Source organism: Nicotiana tabacum, chromosome 14 (genome assembly GCF_000715075.1).
Source record: "Nicotiana tabacum cultivar K326 chromosome 14, ASM71507v2, whole genome shotgun sequence".
Taxonomy (NCBI): Eukaryota; Viridiplantae; Streptophyta; class Magnoliopsida; order Solanales; family Solanaceae; genus Nicotiana; species Nicotiana tabacum.
Genome location: NC_134093.1, coordinates 103,158,545 through 103,162,221, shown reverse-complemented (window position 1 = coordinate 103,162,221; position 3,677 = coordinate 103,158,545).

The following is a 3,677-nucleotide window of genomic DNA, read 5'->3' as shown; positions in this document are numbered from 1 at the left end:
GTCGTATTTGAATGAATTAGATGAATTCTGGTACCATGCATATGCAAGTTCGTCCTTGTACAAAGAAAGAATGAAGTACCTTCATGGAAACTACATCTGAAATAGGGAATTCAAGGTGGGCGATCTTGTTTTGTTGTTCAATTCACAATTGAAGATGTTTCCCGGAAAGTTGAAATCCAAATGGAGTGGTCCCTTTGAAATTGTGGGTGTGACACCTTTTGGTGCATTGAACTTAAAGAACAAAAGTGATGAGGTATTCCGAGTCAATGGTCACCGGGTGAAGCATTATTTGGGACAAGCTGATGATGGCCACGTGGTGGCAGTGATTCATTTGAAGTGATGGTAATTTGCGTCATGTCGCTGCGTTAAATCAGGTGCTTCTTGGGAGGCAACCCATGTTTCTTTTTCTTTTCTTCTTTTTCAGATAGGTCTTGTTTTGTGCTAACTCGATTTGAAGTGTGTTGTAGGAATGTGTGTGATTTATAGAAACTGGACTCTGAAAAATTGGTTAAGTATGAAAAAACAAAAAATACGGACCGCACAATTCTTGATGTTGTAGCAGAAGCCAAAATGCAGCCTTACAATTCGTGTGCGGACTGCACAACTTGAGATGGAAAATTGCAAACTCTCTGAAGTTAGTTTGTCAGAGAAATAGCCAGAGTGCGGCCGCAGAGTGAATTATGCGGTCCGCAGCAAAATCTGCGGCCACACAGCTAAATATGTGGACCGTAGATCATCATGAAGAAATGGAGCATCAGGTAACAGAGTGCGGACCACAGAAGGAATTTTGCACCCGCACTCGTCTCTGAATCCGTAGCCAGACCCGCTTAGTATAAATAGTAGCCCTAATGTTACTGTTGAAACTTTCCAATCTCTGAGCAATCAAAACAAAGGGCTAAAATCTTGCACACAACTGATTCAATCATCTACCATCTAGTTAAGCATCTGTGATCATTCCTTAGCACCACTACATCACTGGTATGTTCAAATCATTTCTATGATTCTTTAATTTTTCAAGTTAGTTTAGAAATTGTTAGTTAGTTTAGATCATTTGTCAGTTTCATATCCATGTGGGGTGTAATTTATGTTGGGTAAACTCTACTTGCTATTTGGGGAATAGGTATTGTGTTCATCATGTTTAATTGCTACTACCATGTCCAATTTGTGCATAAAATCGAAACTCTATAGGACTCTGCCTGATACAATTTTGAAATGTGCGTCCGCACAAGGAATTGTGCGGTCCGCAGAAGTATAGCTTAGGGCATTTGGTTAAGCAACATTGCACGGACCGCACTTGAAATTATGCGATCCGCAAAAATTCAATTACGACCGCAGAAAAGTGTGTGCGGCCACAGATCAGGCCATTTTCTGTCTTTAGAGAGTTGCCATTTTCAGGTACCCATTGTGCGGCCGCACTCAGAAAAGTGCGGACCACATTTCAACTCTGCGGTTGCATTCAAAGTTTTGTGGACTGCAGTTTCTTTGTTGCGGCCACACTTCCCCACCCTGCAACATGTTTTGTTCTGTGACTTTCTTTTTATCTGCAATTGAATTAGAATTGACTCTTGTTGTTGTTTGTTGCAGAAAATGGTTAGATCACGTGGTCGTGGTGATACATCAAAGGGGAGTGGTGAACCTTCCAGAGGCAGAGGCAAAAGCAATTTACCCCCTGCCCTCCAAAGAGTAATCATTAAGAAATCCATAGCAGACTGACGAAGACAGCCCGAGCCCTCCGAATCTAGTTCATATGCCCCATCTAGGGAAGCATCGAAGTGCGACTCAGAGCAAGAGCAGTCTGTTGTGCAATCACAGCCACAACAGCCTCAGGGCAGATGCCAACTTAGAGACGAGCCTGCCTCCTCTGAGAGCACTTCTGAGGGTTCGGAAGGTAACAGTCAGGCTTCGGAGCCCTTATCCATACATGCCCCTGACGCACCTTCTACCATAGTGGATGTTGATGATCTCCCGGATGATGGTCGAGGAGGTGATACCAATTTCCGGCCTTGAGAGGTCGAAGAAGAAAGAGATTTGGGAAGATAGGTTTGTCAGTCTAGCTGTTTTCACAGGTTTCCGAGAGCGGTGGCCAATGAGATCGCTCACTCTTGAGCATCAGTTCATGATAAAAGACCTTGACAAATACAACCCGGCAGTGTTGAGACATTTACAGGAGCGAAAAGAGTGGATTTGGTTCACCAAAAGTGTGGTAGATGCCAAGGAATACCTAGTCCGGGAATGTTACGCCAATGTGGTGCATATAAAGAAAGGGACCAAGGTAACAAAAGTGATAAATCTAAAGGTGTGATACGATCATAGAACCCTGAACACATATTTAGGGTTTAAGGATGTGGAGCCTGTGCAATACCTGGAAAATTTAGCACTGGGAGATGCAGTTCGACCATGGCTAGCTGAGATTCTTGCAGCTCCGTGGCCACCTCCAGCATGGATCACAGCAGGGGTTCCTATTCAGCGGAACACCCTAAATTTTGAGGCAAAGGGATGGCAGACATTTGTGTGTATCAGACTAGACCTATGCCAAAATGAGACAAATCTTCCAATTTAGCTGGCAGTTCTAGTCGCTTCTATCATGGCCGGGTACCCAATCAATGTGGGTGTCGTGATGTCGGCCAACTTGGCTATGGTCGCCAGGCAAGCGAACACCTCCTACCCGTATCCCAACACTATCACTAAGTACCTTACGGATGCGGATGCGGATGTGGAGCCAAGGGATTTTGATACTAAGGTGCGGGCGAAGAAGCCTTTCTCATGGTATTCTTTGATGGATGGTGGAAACCCAAAGAAAAAGGGTTAGCCCTCTACTACTGCAAGCCAGTCTGATGAGCCTATCGGGGAAGCTGCTAAGACAGTTGACATGCCATCTACTTCAACAGATCCTTTTGATAATGCAGCAGCTATGTCTCCACCGCTTTCTTCAGGTCCTTCAGCATCAGTGCCTTCCACATAAGTTTTGAAGCCGGTGACCATTCCCGCTCATCCAGAATCTACGATGTGAGTCTCCCAAACACTGGCAAGCCTCAACAACTGGATGCAGATAGCCACAACAAAGCTGACTAACATATCCAGTGCTATTTCAGCACAGTCATCCACCCCGACATCCCATATTCCTCCGACAGTCGAGGACCCATTGAAGATCTTGGAAAACCAAACCACTGTCATGAACACCTTGGTAGCACATGGATCAGTGATTGAGGAGTTGGGGAAGCAGTAAAAAAAATGAGGAAATCCCAAGCGTCCAAGAAATGAGTTGACAGGTTGAGGAGATAGGTGACCAAGATAGCAGCAGCTGGTCATCTTCCATCCGAATTGCACATAGGGTCAAACCCACCAGCATCAACAGCTCCAGCAGCACCATTTGTTCCAGTGGCACCAGCTTGCCAGTCTGAGGAGCCAGACCTGGCTGCCGACACAGCTGAGGCAGTGCACCAGATGTTCACCAACCCAGTTACTCCCAGAGACGATGATGATGAGATCCAGTTAAAGGAGACTAAGGGCGGTGATGCTACTATGGACACAGAGATATCCAAGGCCACATAGGGAGTCCTTTTTACTCTTACCTTTCTTTATTCTTGTTTTGTTAAGCATTGGGGACAATGCTTATTCTTATTCGAGGGGTGAAGTTTATTTGATATTTGGATGACTTTTAGATATTTGGTTTGTAA